This window comes from Artibeus jamaicensis, unplaced genomic scaffold (assembly GCF_021234435.1).
Source record: "Artibeus jamaicensis isolate MK-2021 breed Jamaican fruit bat unplaced genomic scaffold, CSHL_Jam_final scaffold_1031, whole genome shotgun sequence".
Taxonomy (NCBI): domain Eukaryota; kingdom Metazoa; phylum Chordata; class Mammalia; order Chiroptera; family Phyllostomidae; genus Artibeus; species Artibeus jamaicensis.
Window position 1 is genome coordinate 2,188,229 of NW_026522026.1, and position 22,811 is coordinate 2,211,039.

At 37.8% G+C, this 22,811-nt stretch overlaps 1 protein-coding gene and 1 non-coding gene across 2 annotated transcripts in view; one reads left to right on the forward strand and one right to left on the reverse strand.

Moving 5' to 3' along the window:
• Positions 1 to 22,811, reverse strand: part of ADAMTS3 (ADAM metallopeptidase with thrombospondin type 1 motif 3) — a 233,692-nt gene that overhangs the window by 165,912 nt on the left and 44,969 nt on the right. The gene's annotated exons all lie outside the window — the stretch shown is intronic.
• Positions 20,091 to 20,195, forward strand: LOC119052843 (U6 spliceosomal RNA). The gene has a single exon (XR_005083198.2). It is a non-coding gene; the product is annotated as a U6 spliceosomal RNA (small nuclear RNA).

Here is a 22,811-nt window from a genome sequence, read left to right on the forward strand (position 1 = left end):
GAAATAGCTCATGTTATAAATTTCTTTAAAGAATGTAACCATGTTATCTGTCTCTTTCCCAATACGCATTTGAAATAAGGTACTAAAATAGGATATCATTCCAGGGAAATATTGCTTCTTCCATTTTGCAGTGCGTCCCCAACGTAAACCAGGAAAAAAAATCAGAGCTGTGATAGCACGTGCTCTCGTAGGAATAATTACTGGCTATCCCACACAGAAGAGAAGCCAGATGAAGAATTGAAGTAATTCTCTATAAACGCCTCATGTTGACAGTTACAGAATGACTTAAGTGCTTGCAAAAACTTTAAGCTAATGACTTGTTTTATGTTAAGACATTGATCAGCCCTGGCTGGTGTGGCTCAGTTGATTGAGCACCGGCTTGAGAACAAAAGGGTTGCAGGTTCAATTCCCAGTCAGGGCACATGCGTAGGTTGTGGGCCAGGTTCCCAGTAGGGGGCATATAAGAGGCAACCACACATTGATGTTTTTCTCCCTCTCTTCCCCTCTGTATAAAAATGAATAAATAAAATCTTAAAAGACACTGGTCAATCAGAAGTGTCTCAAACTTAATTGTAATATGCATTTGATGACCATAAATATGAGTTAGAGGAATTCATCTAGAAATTAGTATAAGGTACAGCAAAACGAAACCTGTAATTTGCAACAAAGGTAACTTGATACTCCATTTTCAAACTTCTAAAAAGAATGTAATATTAACAATAATAATAATAATAATAATTAATTACATACAGCCTCACTATGCAACATGTTAAGTGCAGCAACAGATCCCACAGGTCTTGTTAAAATGTGTATTATGAACTTCTATACCCAGGAAGATAGGGCAGATAGGGTAGACTTACTTCTACTCCATCTAGGGATTCTCTCCACTAAGTACACTGAATACCCTGGACATTACATATACAAGAAACATAAGACTCCAAAGATGGAGAGACTGACTAGAGACCTCAGGATCTGTGATGAGATGCTGGACTTTCTTTTCACCTCATATATTCCAGACTTGAAGTGGAAAAGGGTAGCAAAATTGGAAATAATAGGCACAAACGAAAAACAAAAGCCCCAACAAAAGACTTCTTTATCAGGAGAGGGCCAGCCTCAGAAGATAGAAAACCTAGACAATAACAGCTCTAATCCAGACAAATACCACAGAAAAGTTGTGGTCCCACGTACACCTATAGCAGCACCAACACAAGCCAAGTAGAGAGCCTAGACTTCCATTCTCTCAACACTGTGATGAGTCACCCCAAGGCTCCAAGTGACAGAACGCCAAGTGGGAAGTGGGAACTTTCATCCTGCTGGTTACAAATCAGTAACTAGCGCTTCCCAAGTCCCTTGTGTTATTGGTGGACATTACATGGAAAGCCCAACTCCCAGGCACTGCCCAGAAGTAAGGAAGCACCCTTCCCTCCTCCCACATGACCCAACTATACCCTGACTGCAGCTGTTTAAGAACTCACTTCAAATATAAGCAACTTGGAAGTAAAAGAACAGAGAAAGATATAATCATGTAAATATCCATCAAAGGAAACCAGGAATAGCTATATTAAAATCAGATAAAAGTAGATTTCAGAGCAAAAAAAATTATCAAAGAGAGGAAAGATTCTTATATAAAGATAAAATCATCGGACTTCTGCCAAGATGGAGACGTAGATGGAGGATCCACCTCGCCTCTGTGCACAACCAAATCTAAGAACAACTATTTTTAACAGCAGTCACAACCAAGCCACACGGAAAATCGACAATACGGAGTCCAAAGGACAACTAGATACTCGGCTGGACCGTACGAGAGGGCCAGCAGCGAAGCCGCACGAGGTTAGTAAGAAAAATTCCCGGGCGGGGCGCCGCGGACCGGCACCGAGGGCACTGATCGCCAGCCAACTGGCTGCCGGAGCGCACACGAGCGGCGATCTCGCATTTCTGGGGAGAAGCCAGTGGAAGGGAAGCCCGGCGGGGGGGGGGGCTAAACCCCGGGAACTGGAACCGACCCCCCCACCCAGCGCAACCACCACAATAAGGCGTCTCCTACAACTAAGCTTCAGACAAAAAGGGTCTAGGACAACTCAGAGCCCCAGAACCGAAGACCTAAAGTGATGAAGAAATAGCCAGTCTTTCAGATGCACAGTTCAAAACACTGGTTATAAGGATCCTTACAGAACTGGTTGACTTTAGCCACAAATTAGAGAAACATATGGAAGCTAAATTAATTGAAATGAATGGGGATACAAAAGATTCCAATAGTAATGGAAAGAAAATTGGGACTCAAATCAAGGGAGAGAACCAGAAGGAAGAAAAAAATGATCAAACAGAAAGGAATGAAGAAATAAGAATTCAGAAAAATGAGGAGAAGATTAGGAAACCTCCAGGACATCTTTAAACGTTCCAACATCCGAATTATAGGGGTACCAGAAGGGGGAAAGGCACAACCACCAGTTGAAAAATTATTTGAACAAATAATAAAGGAGAATTTCCCCAAGATGGCAAAGGAAATAGACTTCCGAGAAATCCAGGAAGCTCAGAGAGTCCCAAAGAAGTTGGACTCAAGAAGGAACACACCAAGGCACATCATAATTACATTAGCCAAGATTAAAATGAAGGAGAGAATCTTAGAAGCAGCAAGAGCTAAGGGGACAGTCACCTACAAAGGAGTTCCCATCAGACTGTCAGCTGATTTCTCAAAAGAGACCTTACAGGCAAGAAGGGGCTGGAAAGAGGTATTCCAAGTCATGAAAACCAAAGATCTACAACCAAGATTGCTCTACCCAGCAAAACTTTCATTTAGAATGGAAGGACAGATAAAGTGCTTCTCAGATAAGACCAAATTCAAGGAGTTCATCATCACCAAGCCCTTATTATATGAAATGTTAAAGGGACTTACCTAAGAAAAAGAAGATAAAAAAAGATGAACAGTGAAAGGACAGCAAACTCACAGTTATTAAGAACCACACCTAAAACAAAAGCAAACTAAGAGGATAGCTAGATCAGGAGCAGAACCATAGAAATGAAGATCTCAGGGAGGGTTAGCAATAGGGGAGTGGGAGGAGGGGAAGGGGGGAGAAGGTACAGAAAATAAGTAGCATAGACAGTAGATAGAAAATACATAGGGGGAGGGTAAGAATAGTAGGGGGAAATACAGAATCTAAAGAAATTGAGACACATGTTCATGAACTAAAGGGGGAAATGGTGGGGGAGGGGTATGCAGGGTGGAGGGGAAGGGAGGGGGAATAGAGCAAATGTAATGGCATAATCAATAAAAAAAAAAAAAAAGACCTTAAAAAAAGGAAGGAAGCACTCTGTAAAGTGCATGATTTTCTAACCACAGTGCTGGACATCTGAAACTAGTACAGAATAATACTGAATGAAGCTGGATTTGAAAAATAAAAACTACATTTCAAAAGAAAGGAGAAACAATCAACTGCCGTCACCATCATTCTGTGAAAGAAGAGACATCTTAATCCTAAGAATAAAACAAAATAATCTCAAAAAAAAAAAAGATAAAATCATCAATCCACCAGGAAGACATCACAATTTTATGGGTATATATGAAGTAACAGGGCCATAAAATATATTATATAAAACACATAGAATTAAAAGGAGAAATAGACAAATTCAGAATTACAGTTGGTGTCTTCTGCACACTTCTTGCAAGAACTGATAGAACTAGACAGAAAATCATCAGGGATATATAAGAATTCAACACCACCAACAACCAATAGGATCTAATTAATATACAACATTCCACCCGAGACCACCAAAATATACATCCTTTCAAGAGCCCACAGAAAATATACCAAAATAGAAATATATCTAGACCATGACAAAAACAAAAAAAACCCTCAACAAATTTAAAATCAGACTGAGCTCTTTGACTACATGGAATCAAAACAAAAATAATAGAAATATCCCCAAACACTTAGAAGCTAAACAACTACTTTCAATAATCTACTAGTAAAAAGAGGAAATGTCAAGAAAAGTAAAAAAAATACATTGAACTGAATGAATATAAATATATCAAAATTTGTGGTACTCACCAAAAGCAGTATAGAAAGGTAAATTTATAGCATGAAATGAATACATTAGAAAAGAGAAGTCTCAAATTAATAATCTAACCTCCCACCTGAAGAACCTAGGAAAAAAGAGCCAAATCAACCCTAAGCAAGCATAAGTACATAACAAAAAGTAGAAATCAATAAATTGAAAAGAGAGAAACAACAGAAAATTCAATAAAACAGAGATGCTTTTTTGCAAGCATCAGTAAAATTGAGAAGTCACTAATAAGACTGACAATAACAAAAACAGAGAAGACACACGTTACTAACAACAGAAATGAAACAGGAGATTCACTCAAGACCCTACAGACATCAAAAAGATAATAAGTGAATACCATGAACACCATAAACATAAATTTGGTAACAGACAAAATACTTCCTCAAAAAACAGACTACCACAACTCATCTCATATCATATAGATAATTTGAATAGTACTGTAAGTATTAAGGCAATTAAATTCAAAACTTTAAATATCTCCCCACCCACAAAAAAGAAATCTACAAGCCCAGGTCATTTCACTGGAGAATTCCATCAGATAGTTAAACAAGACTTAACACCAACTCCAGGCATCAATTAACACCAATCTCATTAACATCTCTTCCAGAAAACAAAAGAGAAAGGAACACTTACCAATTCATTTTAAAAAGCTAATATTGCCACAATAGAAAAACCAGCAAAGACAGTAAAAAAAAAATTAAAAACTCACTATCAGTACTCTTTATGAATGTTGATGCAAAAATCTTTAACAAATACAGCAAACAGAATTCAACAATATAACGATGTAAAGAATTATACCACATGACCTAATGAGGTATATTGCAGGGATATAAATCTGGTTCATATATGAAAATCAATCAAGCAATGCAAGCTACCACATCAACAGAATAAAAAAGAAAATGACATAATATTATCAATTGAAGCATAAAAACCATCTGGGAAAATTCAACTTATGAGAAGTCGAATCCACTTCAGAGAGAAAAATAATCAGAAATATAGAAATAGAGGGGAACTTCCTCAACCTGATAAAGGGCACCTTCAAAAAACCTAGAGATAACATACTTAAGGGTAAAAGACTCAAAGCTTTCCCCTTAAGAGTGGGGACAAGGCAAAGATGTCTGTTCTCAGAACTCTTTCTTTAATGTAGTATGCAAAGAGGACAGAAAAGACATGCAGATTAAAAATAAAACAAAACTATCCCTAATTCCAAATGATATGGTTGTCTATATAAAAAATTCTAAGGAATCTACCCCTCCCAAAAATTAAACAACAACAATAAAAAACCCTCATAGAACTAATAAGGAAGTCTGGTAAGGTAGCGTGGTACAAGATTCATGAGCAAAAATATATTTTTATGTAAGCAATGAACATGTGAACACTAAAATTATAAAACATAATACTATTACAACCACTGTGGAAAAATGAAATAGGAGGTATACATCTAAAAACACGTTTACAGGACTTATATCCTGAAAGCTACATAATACAAATGAAAGAAATCAGTCCTGGTTGGAGTATCTCAGTGGATTGAGCCTGGGCCTGCAAACCAAAGGGTTAGTGGTTTAATTTCTAATTTGATTCCCAATCAAGACACATGCCTGGGTTGCGGGCCAGGTCCCCAGTAGGGGGCACGTGAGAGGCAACCACACAGTGATGTTTCTCTACTCCTCTTTCTCCTTCCCTTGCACTCTCTCTAAAAATAAATAAATAAAATCTTAAAAAAAAAAAAAGAAATCAAAGAAGATCCAAATAAATGGAAAGGGATAATGTGATCATGAATTGAAAGTTCCACATAGTAAAGATGTCAATTCTCCCCCAATTTTTATACAAGTTTAATACAATTCCTATCAAAATCCAAGCAAGATTTTTCATAGATATAGATAAGATTATGCTAAAATTTATACAGACAGGCAGAAGAACTAAGATAGCTAAGACAATTTTGAAAACTAATAAAGTGGGAATAATCTCTCCAAATAGATTAAACTAAATATAAACATTAATACTACATAATTTCTAGAAAACAATGCATTGGAGTTTTTCAAGAACTTCTTAAATGGGACATGAAGAACATGATTATAAAAGAAAAATATCAGTAAACTAGACTACAAAATGAAAAACACTTCCTCTTAAGAAAATGAAAAGAATAGCCACAGACAAAAGAAAATATAATATATATGCAGAAAATATAAAGAATTCTTAAACTCAAGAAGACAATCTGTTTCTCAACAAGTCTGCAAATGATCCGCACAGTCACCTCACAAAAGACATACAGATGACATATACACATGGAAAAAGCTCCTCGACTTCACCAGTCATTACAGCAGTGAAGATAAACGAAACCTTACAGAGATACCTCTTGAAGCTCGTAACAATAGCTAAAATCAAGATTGACATTACCTAATACTGGTAAAGAAATAGAAGAACTGGAATTATCTCACCTTGCTATGAGCAATGAAAAATGAAGTCAGTTCATAAAAAGGCTTAGCAGTTTATTTTAAAGTTAAACATACACTTATTACATGATCAGGCAATTCTACTCCTAAACATCTACATAAATGAAAAGTAAACCTGTCCAACAGAAAGACTTTCATCCTAGTGTTCATAGCAGCTTTATTTGGAATAGCCAAAAAGTTAAAAGACTGCGGGTGTCTTTCAACTGGTGATGGGTAAACAAATTTTAGGGTATCCATATAGTGGAATAGTATTCTGCAACAAAAATACACACATTATTGACTCAAAATTAAATGGCTGAATCATAAAAGCACTGTGGTAACTGAAAGGAGCCACATACACAGACACACACAAAACACCTACTGTATAATTTCATTTGTAGAAAATTCTAAAAGGGACAAAATTATAGTGAAAGAAAGCTCCTCGGTGGTTTGTGGGGATGGTGGAGGGGGGACACTGACAAAGGCACACGCGGGAACTTCCTCTAGACCATGACCGTGATGGCCACCTCACAGCCATACAATTGTCAGAATTTACCCAACAGTTCACCTAAAATTTGCCCATTTCAATGTATCAGAGTTATGCCTTGATGAATAGCAATAAAAAGTCTAAGCTAAGCTAAGTATTATAGTCTTGGTCGCAGCAGTATTAGTGATTAATCTTAAAATAAATGCTTTAGCTTCATTTGTTTATGGCAAGCTCCTCCCTCCTTCATTTCTCTTCTTCCCAGAAAAAAAAGTTCCTTAACAATGAACTCAGGAAGCACATTCTCCTCTGGTCTCCCAGGCAGACACGGAACATACCTGGTCTACCCTGGTGTCAGCTAGAGAACAAATCTGTTGCTAACGACGGTTCTCAGAGAGGATTACCCACTCTAGTATCCATCCTCACTGCAAGCAATATAATGATTTGAATAAAACTAGGGGGTGGGGCAGACAAGGAGTACCCACATCTCATTAAGATAGCATTTATTGGCCATGTTTCTGTTTCAAAATAACCTTGGTTCCTTCTCCTCTTCCCCATTTGATCTACCCCAATCCTACTGCCCCCCCCTTAAACACATCAGAATTATAGTAATGTGTGAAAAAGCAAAGCAAAAAAAAATAATACCAGTAAATGTTTTAAAACCTAACACTAAAGTATAGTGCATGTTACATATAAGTGTGCTGTCCAAGTTTCTCTCCTGCAAAATTTTTCAAGTGATGTCCTAAAACCTATTGGCCTCCATATATATATATATAATTTTTATATCATTCATGAAACAATTACCTTTTATCTTTTTAAAACTCAAAAGCCTGACTGTCTGTCCCACCAGAATATACCCTGAGTAGACTAGGCTTAAAACAGAACAAAAGAAGGATGAGTGTGTCTGAATTTCAGGCACATACGGAGCTACATTTGAGTCATTGCGTCTGCTCTACATTCCCACATCAGAGATGGGGCCAGGAAAATTCAAGTCTCTTGAATTTCTATGCTCACCTTAACATAAATGGGGAGGGCTCGCCCCTGTGCTACTCACAGTGAGTCTACAATGCCCACAAGTTTCATATTGGGAAAACTAGGAGGTGCCCCCATTGTGAAGATAGGCACCCCCATTGTGAAGATAGGCACCCCAGTGAACAGTGGTGGGGAGGGTTGTTGCTGTCTTTATCTTTACAGCCTAGGTTAAAGGTGGGCACCTGAAAGATACTCAAGCAACAAGGCGATCAAACAGCGGTATAGACAGACCTCTCTTGGAAGGAGAACTCTAAAAGCATAAGGCCCTAAAACTTCTCTTCAGCTTGAAAAATGTCAGATTATAAATGTCAATCCCTTTTGATCATTTATCCTTCTTCTACCTCCCACAGGACAAATACTGTAAAAGTGGAGTATCTCCGTGAGGTTGGGATGCTCAACATTTTTGAAAATACTGTGTGAACTGTTAAGTTAGATGAAATGGGTTAAAAGGAGAAATGCAGCATGTTATACTTCTGATGATTTCTGCAGCCACCAGGTTTTCATTAAGCCGCAGGCATGTGGGTTTGTAATTATTTTCATGACAACAAACACTAAAGCTGGGGAACAAGATCTGTAAAGAAATTCAATCTTCCCAAATTTCCCCGCATGGTCCAATCTACTGCTCTCGCATATTTTGTTTCCAGCTCTGTCATTCCCTGTCTTGACCTGCTATAGATGTGTTCATCATAGTGATTCGTTCATGGTCAGCTCAAGCTAAAACTTTTTATAGTTCAGACTAGAGTATAATTGTCAAGTAGTGATTTCAGATCTGATACTCATTATAAAATTTGAACATATCATTAAAAATCAATCATAAATCAAACTTACATGAGTTCTAATACAAAATGCTTCCAAGTTTGCCTGCACGAACTTGGAGTTTTATTTTGTGTGTTCTAGTTTAACAGGTTACACAGATTTTAAAAGATCATTGAGAAAATATGTTCAAAATAAAATTATTCAAGGAATAGCTTTCTACCAGTTGTCTTCCCAATATTCCATTTTTTTGTTACTTTAATTTCCAACCTCTAAATTATTTTCTTCTCTCTCATGAGGTATATCTGCCGATCCCAACTATATTTACACTTCTTAATACTTCTAAACTTCTAACAGAAATAACAACCATGTAACTACCTTCACAAAAGCACTGTATGTCGTAAGAGACACATGTTATCTTAGTTTAGGTCAGGCTGAAAATCCACTATAGTAAATACTATCCCTATTTTTAAAATGAGGGAACTGTGACCTATAGAAATCAATTAAACTTGCCCAATTTCTAGATGGCAGAGCTATACTTCATCCCATTCTAATTTATTTCAAAACCCAATACCTATCTTCATCATCATGGTAATTTTGATATGTGCACACTTTACTTATATCGCTGCATAGCCTGGTACAGAGGCCTTTCTGGCTTCTACTTGCAAACAGAAGTTTTTGAACCACAGGTTCTATGTCTGTTTCACAAAGACAACTGACGATTGGGTCTGCAGCAAGCCTCTGAAGCAAGAGCCCTCCGACACACATATTCAAGGCTTTGAACAAGCATTTTTCAGAGTGCATCAAGAGGACCAAAAGCTAGTAAAATCAAATTTCCAAATAAGCGGATTTCTGATACCAAAAAGTTGAATCAAAAGTAGGAAAAAAATATCTTCTCCCAAAACAGACTGAATTACCAGATGGAAGAAAGCGTTTAAGGACAAAGAGTGTCCACTTCATAATTTGAAGGAAGAATCTAGGCATTTGATGATCAGTACACTAGTTGGAACAGCTGGTACGCCAGGCTGGATGGAGTATTCGCCCCCACTCTCTGACGCTCTTCACTTCTCATCCGCTCCATCACCACCTTATTCTCCCTCCAGTGTTCTTAGTTTTCAAAGGTGGGAGAACAAAAAAGAGCCTAGTAAATAATAAATGCTCAATAAGCTATCAAGTGTCTGTTGATTTAATTAAAAACTGTGCTCATCCTTGCCTGAACGTAAGAACTTATTTTAGAGATCACATCTATATTCATCACTTATTTTATAAATGAGAATTTTTTTTAAAAGATACTGAAAGTCTGACATTTTCCCAGTCACAAGGGTAGAAGCAAAATGCCCACTCTATGCCAGATGTTGGTCTGGAGGCTTTACCTCTTTAATAAAAGGTATGTCAACCCTTAGATCATTATCTTTTCCATAGAAAACATGACTTGTAAATGTGTACATTAATAGATTATACTGGCTCCATGTTCAGAAAAATAAACAGAAGACAATCAAGGAAGAAAAAAGCTAATACAGATTTTTTTCCCCTTCGGAAGGGAAAAAGGATGCCTGTGCTAAAATATGTCCTTGAAAATCTGCAGCAAGTAATCTCTCTCCATCACAAGAATCAGTGATCTTGTTAAGAAGTGGCTTGGAGCCAAGAACAACTCACTAGAGGAGAGTAAAGGAGAGAGTCACAGGGCCAACCTGCAAAGCAAAACTGTAACAGCCACATCTAAGTAAGACACATGCCCCTCTCTGTCTTCCCCGGGCAGTGTATGTAGGTACTCAGTTACATGAGTCTCTACCCATCACTTCTGGTTCCAGATTTACTGTGAGTGAACAAGACTTGTATCAGGCAGTGACTCTCATAAACAAAGCCTTTCCCTACATATTAAGATTTTAATTTTTTCCCTTTACTTATATACCAAAGCATATCACTGTAAAGCCAGGTTCTATATGAAAGCAAGCACAGAACTGAACAAACTTGGTATATATTAATTAATAAATAACTCTATTTTGCTAAAGGAGTTTAATAATTCAAATAAGCACTACCATCATAACCAAATCAACAAACAAGTGCTGGCAAGTGGAGGAGAAAAGGGAACCCTAGTGCATTCTTGGTGGGAATGCAGACTGGTGCAACCGCTGTGGAAAACAGTATGGAATTTCCTCAGAAAGATAAAAATGAAACTTCTTTTTGACCTAGCAATCCCACTGCTTGGATTATACCCCAAGAATCCTGAAGCACCAATTCAAAAGAACCTGTGCACCCCAATGTTCATAGCAGCACAATTTACAATAACCAAGTGCTGGAAGCAACCTAAGCGCCTGCCCATCAGTAAATAAGTGGATCAAAAAACTGTGGTACATTTACACAATGGAATACTATGCCACAGAAAAGAAAGAAGGAGCTCCTACCCTTTGTGACAGCATGGATGGATCTGGAGAGCGTTATGCCAGGTGAAGTAAGCCAGGCAGTGAAAGACAAATACCATGTGATCTCACCTATAAATGGAACCTAATCAACAAAGCAAACAAGCAAACAAAATATAACCAGAGACAATGAAATTAAGAACACACTGACAGTAACCAGAGAGGAGATGGGAGGAGATAATGGGGGGGGAATGGGGAAGGGTTTTTATGAACCACATGTATAAAGGACACATGGACAAAGCCAAAGGGGGTTAGGATCAAGGGTGGGAGGTGGGGATGCTGGGGTGGGTGGGAGTGGTGGGGGAAAAAATGGAGACAGCTGTACTTGAGGGACAATAAAAATGTGGAAAAATATGTATCTATCTGAAAAAAATAATTCTGATCTATTTATAAATTTTGATTTATAAAATCCTTGGCCCTTAGCTAGTCTGTTGATCATATTCAAAGTAGAGAAAAAATATAAGTAACTATCTACATCTTATGCAATTTATATATGATTCCATAAATTTCTACAGATCCAGAAAAGTTACACAATCTGTTTCTTCATAGTCAAATGGAAAAGCTTATGTTCACATTATTACTAAGCTTATTACCTATGTGTCTGGAAAGAAGGCAGGTGACATTTACTACGTTTCATTTAAAAGGGAGGAAAAGAGAAATCATTTGTCGAACTCCTTTAAACCCTTTCTTTTTTTTTGCAGAGATACATGGTCAAGGATACAACACATGATTCAATAATAACAGGTCCAAAACGAATACCTAAAAAAAGGATCCAATCACACCTACTCATTTCAGTTCAATTACATCTTAATTACCTGCAGGGAAAAAAACCCTTCCGCAATAGCCCATGTCCAGTAGATGTGCTGTCAACCAGTTTGAAGAAAGGATTTTTCTTGGAATGTATATTTCAGCATGGCAAAAGAAAGAGAGATGGAAGCACAGACCAGACCTACTAAACAGTAAATATTTTGCATGGAAACAAATAAGCACATTATTTCAATAGAGCACTATTTCTGTTCTACTTTTCTCATGTAAGCAATCTTGTTCTCCTACAAATATACTACGTACCTACTATGTGCCACTCATTATGCTAAGTGCCAGGAGTAGATGAATATAGTGGGAAAACCTTTTTTTTCATTGCTTTCATTTAATGCTTTAAGATGAGTTATAATTTTATGAAGAGGAATTCATTAGATTTTCCAAAAATCCACTTGTATCTCCTACAAACATGGCATTATGAGAGAAGCATATTTAATCTTACAGACGAAAATTTCAACCTACAGTCTTGGCAAAATGAGCTAATAAAATCTGGAATGATGAAGTAGTCATCAAAGCAGTAGCTTTTTGTGGTTTTCTAGCCCTAGTTTTTAACGTAATAAACCAAATGTTCTTACTTTGGGCTTTATCTTGCTGAAAGCAGCATTGTCCACATAAGAGTTCACTTTGGAAATGTTTTACCAATGTATAATGACTCCATCTTGTGGATTGTCATGACCATGGCATCCAGGTCTCCCCTTTCTTCAAGCTCGTGGAGATGGCCAGCATCAGCCTGATCCCATCCAGCATTCGTAATCTGTACAATGCTTCTCGGCTGTTAGATGATTATCACAAATAACCCTCTCCGGGAGTGCCTAGCCTGAGGCCCGTGGGCCACATACAGCCCAGGGTGGCTATGAATGAGGCCCAACACAAAACTGTTAATTTACTTAAAACATTGTAAATTTTTGTATGTGACTACGTGTCATAATATATTTAATGTGTGTCCCAAGACAACCCTTCTTCCAGTGTGGCTCAGAGGCACCACAAGGTAGACTGGCTCCAGTCTACGCAGTGTGTGTATATAAAGGCGCCTGCCATTCCCACCATCTCCACTGTGACAACCACGATCCGCTCAGCTGTTCCAGCCCACCAAGAGGCAGTTGATTTTCCTGTGGGTGATACACTTTTAACTCCCCTGAACTTACTAACCGGCATTATTAGACAGTGACAAAGGTTCTTTCGAACTGAGATATGGGAGAATGGGGGCCTCATGGCCTCCCCACTTTAAGTGGGCTTCTCTCCTTTTGCACCCTTTTTTCCACATTTGGTTTCTGAATATAATTGTTATGATTCTATAAACTTCAGCTGAAATATAGCTGATAAATACCCTATCATTAAAAATCCCCCTGGCCGGCATGGCTTAGTTATGTGGGTGTCATTCTGTCAACCAAAGGTTGCAGGTTCAATTCCCAGTCAAGGCACATGCCTGGACTGCGGGCTCCATTCCCGGTCAGGGTGCCCGTAAAGGCAACCAGTTGATGTTTCTGTCTCACATCGATGTTTCTCCCCTTCTCCTTTTCCCTCCCTTCCCCTCTTACTAAAATAAAAGAAAATAAATTTAAAAAAATTTAAAAAACAAACAGCCATACATCAGTTAAAATCCTCTATTTTGATCCCATATTTGGAAAGCTCACAACCTAAAGGGAGTTCTCCCCACCCACCCGCGCCCACCACTTTGCACAGGAACAATCGCTAATACCCAGTATTTCTTGCTGGTCAGCTCGGTTTCTACCTTTAGAGGTTGTGAGAGCCTTGAATTCAAAGCTCACTCAGTTTGTCTAAAGGGAGGTTATTAAATGTTAAATGCGTGAACCAAATAATTGAAATGCTCTTCCCTAAATAGTTCACAGATTTAAAAGGGAAAAAGACAAAGCTGTTAGGAATGTTTTGTCATAAGGACAAAGGTAAATGTGTTGTATCATATCACTTAAAGCCATAGAATACCTGTATTCTGGAAATAAGTATGTGGGTACAACCACAAAAATCGAGAACGTGTTTTGTGCCCTGACTAAAAGCGTGGAGTGAGCCGGGCCTCAGCCTGCAACAGACCGACACTTTCTTTTCTGGGTTAATGGTCACACTGCCGCTCTGCAGAACATACCTACAAACGTACTCTTTCGGGGGACTTGGAACACACTTTCCTGTCTCTCTCTCACACTTGCATGGAAATGATATAACTGAGAACCAATGATAACTGCGACACGAATGAGAATCTTTTACTTACTACATATACTTTAATATATTAAGTATTAAAATATTGTATCAGGAGATAGCTCACAAAACTATTAACCTAGAATACAATAAAACTTCAGCCGAGTTTTTTAAACAAAAGTGAATTTTCCCACTTAAATATGTTGCATCATAAGATTTATAAATATTCAAGGATTTGGCAACTAAAGCACTAGTATTTAAAACAAACTCTCCTCCAACAAAACTTCAATTTTCCTGTTACAGATTAATAATCATAATCAGAAAAATAGTATCTGTTTACATTAAAATTGACCAGCTAATCATAACATTACCCAGAAGTTTGCCTAAATAATTTGAAAATCAAACTAAAAAGTTTGGCACAGAAAAGGAAAAACGATCAATAACCATGGAAAGAACTGAATGGGAGAACATATTCTCCAACAATACATCTGATAAGGGGTTAATATTCAAAATCTATGAATAAGTTGTAAAATTCAACACCAAATAAACACATAGTCTAATTAAAAAATGGGCAAAGGACCTGAGCAGACACCTCTCCAAAGAGGACATACAGATGGCCAAAAGAAATATGAAAAGATTCTCAATGTCACTAATCATAAGAGAAATGCAAATCAAAGCCACAATGAGGTATCACCTTGCATTTTTCAGAATGGCAATCATCCCTAAATGAACAAACAAGTGCTGGAGAGTACATAGAGAAAAGGGAACACTTGCACTGTTGGTGGGAATGCGGACTGGTGCAGTCTCTGTGGAAAGCAGTGCGCAGATCCCTCAGAAAAATTAGAAGTGAATCTGCCTTTTGACCCAGCATACCCTACTTCTGGGAATCTATCTGCTGAAACCCCAAACCCTAGTTCCAAAGAGCATTAGCACCTCTGTTCACTGCAGCACTATTTACAATCACCAAGATATGGAAACAGCCCAAGTGTCCATCAGTAGATAAGTGGATAAAACAACTATGGGACATTTCCACAATGGAATGCTACTTGGCCATACAAAGAAGAAAATTTTACCCTTTGAGACAGCATTGGTAGACCTGGAAAACATTATGCTAAGTGAAATAAGCCAGTCAGAGAAAGACAAATGCTATGTGATTTCACTCATATGTGGCATCCAGTGAACAAACTGAACTAACAAGCAAAACAGAGGCAGTGTCATAGATAGAGAGCAAGCTGACAGCTTTAGGGGAGGGTGGTAAGGGGGTGGAAGGGTTGGGCAAAAAGGAAAGAGGGCGCATGGACATGGACAACAGTGTGGCGATTGCAGGGTAGAGGGAGTATAAGCGGGTAAATGGTAATGGGAAAAGTACAATAAAATGCTTTAAAAAATTTAAAAACATTGCTGAATTCACATCACTAAAGACAAGCCATTATTTGTGCTTAAAGTACCTTTTTTTCAGCTAAATGATTTTTAACAAAAGATTAGATTTGCTTTTCCCACTAGAGACTTTCAAAAGCTACAGTCGTTTATCAAATGCAGCTGTCAGCTGTGTGGCCCTTAGTTGTCCAACCTCTCTTTTTGCACACAGATGCTTCTGCAGATGACTACTCAAGCAAAACTAAAAGGAGTAGTATGTAACCAATGTTTTCCATAGATCATGTAGTAAAATATGTCCTTTGTGTTACAGAGCTGGCCAGTATATTCCAAGGCTGCCAATGTTAATAATTTCACTCAAAAGGAAACACTCAGTTTCCGAATGCTGTGCTCCATCCTGTTCTACCTGCTCCACAGGATATTTTACGCAGTCCACAGCACCTTCGACTATTAAAATCCTTCCCACAGTATTCCTGACAGTGTTAGCTCCACTCGTGGTTAGTTTCATCAAAACCATCAATGTGATTGTTTTATCACATATCAACCCATCTCATTCTGAGAAAAGTAGATGTAATAAATGGGTATTTACTAGAAAAGCTAAAAAACTTCGTTTTTAGGAAAAACAAAGTACACGCATGAGAATATAACTTTAAAAGAAACATAGCACAAAACTACAGTCTTGGTGTACCTACTATACTATACTTATCCGAGAACACAGGCCTGTTCCAAAAATGAGCATTCTATACTCACCCTGGAATACTCTCCTATCCAAAAATAAAGTGTTATTAATATATGAGAAGCATCTGGAAGTAACATGTTAGTGGAGAATATAGAATTCATTCACAAACTTTGCTTTCTCACTAACTTCCTAATGTTTTCATGAATAACAGTTCTAACCACTTCAGTAGAAGGGTGGTTCATCAATATATGTTCTGAACAATCCACGTTAAATCAGTCCAGTTCCAAACCTTTGAACAAATTATACATAACATTTACTTCTTTGACACTATTGAGGAAGTAATATAAAATCCTCCAGAGCAGGGTTTTCCAGAGTGTGGTCCACAGGCCACCGGCATCACAATCATCTGGGCTATTTGACGACACTGGAGTCCAGAGCCCCCACCAGACCAACTACAGCCAAACCTCTGGAAGTCAACCCAGACATCTGCACTGTTAGCACGCACCCCAGGTGAGGTGCATGCCAAACGAAGTTTGAGAATCACAGATCTGGAACCTGAAAGGTCTGCATAAATGTCTCCGGAAGATTCTTTTCTTTTGTCTAAGTGTATGAAGTACCATGAGAAATTTTTTTCCCATTATAAAGTAAAATGAAACCTATCTAAAACAACTTATTCACAAATGCAAGTGGCAAGCTCTAGATTTTTGGTGACAGCACTGTACATGTTTTTAATTGTAGTAAATCAAGTTCTGAACCAGAAGGAAACACTTATTTGAGCAGGATAATCTCCTCCTACTGGCAGATGAGAATATCCATGTAAGTCAATGTAAATTCTACTCAGACAAAATGTGGAAACACACTTCTCTGCCTACAAAAATAAAGTACCTTAATTATCAACCAAAAAGTGACTCTCCGTATTAAGCTCAACTCAGTGCTTTTCATATATTACATTCTATAACAGTGTATCTCTGGAGGCCTCTTGTATTTCTTTAACTTTTCTCTTTGAGGGAAGAAAGGCGGCCTCTAGCGCATCACTTGGTTTACCAACCTTAAGAGCAGTGAACGGAGGGGAAAAGCGGCAGAGATCATCCAAGAGCAGCATATAAAACATGCATGTGCAGTGTGTTTATCTGTGTATGTGTCTATAAATCTAGATTTAGTTTTCGAGAGCACCCAAGCCCACGTTTTTTAACAAGAAGCACAAAGCACCATAAATATCTATGGCAGCCTCTTGTGTTTGCCTGTCCAGCACCTCTTTTCCCTTCCACCTCACACTTCTTTCGAACCCCAGCCCCTTGCAGTCCATGTGGTTGAATTACCATGGCATCTTTCAAAGGGTGACCCAGTCCAACATGACCTCATTGGAATCTGGTTCCTGGGAATTTGGATAAAGGACAGCAAACGCACAGTTATTAACAACCACACCTAGAACAAAAGCAAGCTAAGAGAACAGCTAGATCAGGAGCAGAACCATAGAAATGAAGATCTCATGGAGGGTTAGCAACAGGGGAGTGGGAGAAGGAGAAGGGGGGAGAAGGTACAGAAAATAAGTAGCATAGACGGTAGGTAGAAAATAGACGGGGGGCAAGAATAGTATGGGAAATATAGAATCTAAAGAACTTGAAACACATGGTCATAAACTAAACGAGGGGAATGGTAGGGATGGGGGGTGGAGGGGAATGAAGGGGGGGAATAGAACAACTGTAATGGCATAATCAATATAATAACAATTTTTTTAAAAAAAGGTAATAGGTGATAGTGACAGCTGGAACCTGACCATTCCAATCTCCCAGAAATAGGATTTCAACAGAGTTCTTTGCTGTCCTGGTTCCTGCGCTCTTGAAGCTTGACTGTTTAGCTTTTCCTTCAATTTTTGTGAGTCACCTAAGATACTTCCAGTGTATTCCATTTTTTCTCATGTTAGCCAAATTATTTCTCTTGACAACTAACACACCCAACAGCATAAGACTGGGATATGCTGAAAACACACCTTGTTTTGATCCACTATTTATAGGATGCCTTCTCAATGACCATTTAAACCACCACACAAATCCTACCACTTCATCCATGAAATCCTTTCAGATTAATGGAAAGTTAAGAGCCACACTCACATTCATCCTATTAGCCTAACATGAAATTTTTCCTTAGGCACTCAGTCTGTTTTCTACCTAAGGACTTGATGTCTCTTGTTGTAAATGTCCAATACAGAGTTAAGAGCACTCCTGGGGGTTTTGACTTGCATGTAAACACTTTATCATCCATCTACATGGATATAAATGCCCTCGCATTTATGCTGACTTTTTAGTCACATATGCCCCTATTCACATCAAGCATGTGATATTTATCTTAGAGTGTATGCAAATAGTAAACACAATATCCAATACACAATATCATTCACCATGCATAATAATCATCCCAATTCAAAAAGTACATCCATGCATTGCAATATACAAACATATACACATTATAAAATATGTGTAAGTCAGCCTACGAAGTGAAATATGGAAGTTCCCCGGTACAGACTTATTACCACTCACTCTCCAAATACCCTCTCCACTACGCCTACTGTGAATTTGGGGTGTTCTCTTTTAATCTGTGCCTCAGTATTGATTCATTTATAGTAAAGGTTCTGAAGACACTTATAAGCAGACTAAACAGGAAGGTTAAAACAAGTTAGTGGTTAAATTCTCCCACAAATAATTCTTCGACAGAAAAATTCAGTTATTTTTATTTTAATTTTCTAAGATATATTTCTAGGCAACTGTAGAAAACAGAGTATGGTCATACTCAACATGAGGAAGATGAGTCAACAGGATTTAAATGATTTTCTGATCTGAGAGTCAGAAGAGTTGGGGAAATATTTTGCCTTTTAAGAGAGAAACTTTGCTATGTCATCTGGCTGACTCAACCACGAACAAATATAACTTCACAATAACAATACCTGAACAGGTTCTATCCTTAGTAGATTCTATAAGAATTTCTTCTTAGGAGTACTATTTTGGCATAATTTTAGTTAACAAGATCACTTCAAACAAAAAGGACTGTGTAATTTAATTATTTTTCCATTTAAACTTGACCCTAAGCTTTAAATTCTTTGGATTCTATAAACTTTTTACTCTTGTGTTTACTTTCCTTTGTTTGGTTACATCTTTCTGTCTCTTCCTCTGGCTCCTATTCTTCTTGCTCCCTAAATATAAGTATTGAGTGAATATGTCGGGGGCAAAGGGTACTTGGGGAATCTCTATGCCTTCTGCTCAGATTTCAGTTCTCCCATCTGGACATCCTCAACTCTGTCCACTGTCCCAGCTTCAGGTACTGCCCTTATGCCCATATCTTCCAAATTTCTTTACCTGGCCATGTATCTCTCCAGAGTTCCCACAACTCCTGGCTGTCTGTTGAACATCTCTATCTGTACATCCTATTGGCAGTTCACATTCAATGAGTCTTAGAGAGAATTTATCAAATGTTTTTCTTCTGTTCTTCTGTTTTCCGTATTTCCTAGTCATCCCCAAACTTTCTTCCCTCTCCATCCACACCAGTTGCCAAGTTCCCAAACTTCCCTCCCTCCTTCTCTCTTTTCTTCTCTCTCTCTCAGCATCTTTCATTTTCATTGGTATAACAGTTATTTTTATAAACACTATGTTGTCAGACCTTACCCACCACCTACAGGCACAGATGGGTCTAATTTAAATGCCACCAACTCTTGGACCTGCTGATGGGATTCCTAGGTCCATATACGTTTCTAGGAAACTCCAAGGCATGTTCCCCATATACTCATGAACAAAGCTTCTCTCACTATAGTTTTTATTTAGATGCCCTCCTATATCTCCATGAGGCTTAGACATAAATCTATTGAGAGCTAGAGAAATAGGAAAATACAAAGAGTGCTCACTTTGGCAGCACATGTACTAAATAATTAGAATGATACAGAGTTAGCATGGGCCCCGTGCAAGGATGACGTGCAGATTTGTGAAGCATTCTAGATTTAAAAAGAAAAACACAAAGGACACCAATCACATGGTCAGAATTGCTCTGTCCTTCAGTGCCCAAGACAGAGTCAAGCTCAGAATAGCTGAGTTCTTCCCTGGGGCAAGCTCTCTCCCAGGAAGCTCATCAGACTTTCATGAAGTAGGCTTCTCCTGAGCTTACCCAGTTTTTATGCTACGCTTCACACTTGTCTATACTTTTGCCCAGATTCAAACTATAGCCGTTCATTGTTCCTTATTTTACTGTAAACTCTCAAACTCCCATGTTTTTTAAAAATATTTTTTAATTTTTTATTTATGTACTTTTTTTAGAGAGATAGGAAGGGAGGGAGAAAGAGAGGGAGAGAAACATCAGTGTATGGTTGCCTCTCATGCACCCCCTGCTGGGAACTGGCCTGCAACCCAGGCATGTGCCCTGACTGGGAATCAAACCGACGAACCTTTGATTCACAGCCCGTGCCCAGTCCACTGAGCTACACCAGCCAGGGCCCAAACTCCCATGTTTAAATAATTTATATCCTCACCAAAATATCTAACAGTTTCTTACACACAATCAGCCCTTAATGGAAAAATAAAATAAAATAAACAAATAAACAAAAGTAATGACTACTTAACATTTCAAAATGAATCCAAATATTTATAATATTTATGAATGATAATGCCGACCCTAACTATTTAAGCCAAGGTCTATATAGTGACCAATCTCTCTTCTCTATATTTCCAATACCCACACTTCCTTAAAATCACAAGTGTCTTTTGAAATCATTTTCAAAAATAGCTTGGCACCTAGTCTCCAGGGTTGTCATTAGGAACAAATAAAGTGCACCTAGTGTCCAGGATTGTCATTAGGATTAAATAAAGTAAATATAAAGTACTTAGCAGAGTCTCTGGCCTAGAATCTGTACACAACCAATGTTAGTTTATATCATTCTTGTGAAAGCCAGATTTTACTTATAATTGTTTCAAAACAAATTCTACAAGGAAACATCCTCAAAAGTGACCATTCCTTAAATTATCATAAAATATCTCAAATACTACACATTGCCTACAATTTGTTAAATTCTCTTTGTCACTAATCTCTTCTATGTAAATTGAAGTTATTCATAGCTTTTCATTATCTACCTCCATTACTACAATAAAGAGTAGTTACCAGAAAAATCAAACTCTAGTAGTCACATACAAATGAATGCTTTCAGTAAGTAAAAAAACTCTTTTCAACCAATTTCCAGGTCATTAACTACAGCATTACTCTACCTAGATTTCTGAAATAAGGTCAGACTATCTAGATTTCTATTTGAGATGGCCCTAAAACTTCCCACAAATACGCAGAGCTCTAATGTCCCTTTCACCAAACAGGGAATGAAAACTCAAGAATTTTAAGTAAAAACGTGGAGACTCTATAGAAATGACCCTTAAGTGAGATGGCAGGTTAAACTGCTGGAACCAATACAATAAAAGACCCCATGGGAAGGACATTTCACAATCAAAGAGGAAATGGAACATCCTTTCTCCTACACACAAATCCATAATTGGAAAAAAATACTGAAAACCTTTCCTCCCACCATTGACCTTCTAAGTAGGTGTGCTGGGCCAAGCTTCACCCTCAACAGTCACTACAGACTGATCTTTTTAACACCTGGTCCGGTTTGCAAAGTCACTACATAAAACCTAAGCCAGTTAGTTTCCCTCCATTCAACTTATATTTTATTTCCATGAAATTTTCTTCTCTCTCAGCAGAGACTGAGCAGCGCCTCCTACACTGTCCTGGTTATAACCCTCATGAGATGACAGAACTCTGGCATGCTGAGGATGCTTTCACAGAACACCAAAGGTTAGCTGAGACTTGGAGGCCAGAAACAGAAAGGGAACCAAAGTCGCCTACAGAGTCTATGCCTCATGTCAGGTACTGTGATGAGCAAAGAGTGGTCCTCTGAAACTACACCATTCTCATCACTAACCTTAGAATAAATACAGAATGATTATACTTATCAAATTGAATGTTTACGTCTCCCCCACACAGGTTCTATGCTGTTCACTAAACATTGTGTGAACAGCTTTCCTGAAAACTGATATAGAAATGAATCATAACCAACAAAAAAAGAACAGTCTTCGTGTCTGGCCATGTTAAAAATGTTAAAACATTTTTAAAAGGTTAAAACCATTATAAAAATTAAACATTAAGTTCAAAGTTAAAAAAAAGAGAGAGAGGGCTGTCTAAGGCTGAGTGAATACCAAAGTGAGCTACTTTCCTAACACTAGACATTGTTTAAGAGAATTGTTCTTAGGTCTTAAAAATATAAAAATCTCAACCATAGCCCCACCAGATTAAAAAATCATATATTCTTACTTATTTTCACATGAAGTTGTTCTTTGAATGAGAAAAGATAATGATACCTGAATTTAATAGCTTAATCTTTAATTTCATAGGAGTTTTAGGCATAATCCAATAATCTTTCACACATCAAAGAATAAAAACTCAACTACTGTAAAAATTTAAGAAGAAAATGTAGGCAGAGTGTATATTCAATCTATAATCTGATGCATGCATTAAAAGAAAAAAACTTTCTATTTCCAATAAATGTAAAGGCAGTTTCTTTACAACTTAATGAAGGTAACACA